Genomic DNA, 203 nt, shown 5'->3' with positions numbered 1-203 from the left:
CCCCATTCCCAGGACTCTCGGGGGGCTCCTGGGACCCCCAGACCCCCATTGTTATCCCAGCCCTGTCTCTCCCAGGACTCTCAGGGGGCTCCAGGGACCCCCAGACCCCCATTGTTATTCCAGCCCTGTCTCTCCCAGGACTCTCAGGGGGCTCCAGGGACCCCCAGACCCCCATTGTTATTCCAGCCCTGTCTCTCCCAGGA

Source organism: Lepidothrix coronata, unplaced genomic scaffold (genome assembly GCF_001604755.1).
Source record: "Lepidothrix coronata isolate B3197 unplaced genomic scaffold, Lepidothrix_coronata-1.0 Scaffold514, whole genome shotgun sequence".
NCBI classification, from domain to species: domain Eukaryota; kingdom Metazoa; phylum Chordata; class Aves; order Passeriformes; family Pipridae; genus Lepidothrix; species Lepidothrix coronata.
The sequence above is the reverse complement of the archived record's forward strand: the minus strand, read 5'-3'. Positions refer to the sequence as shown.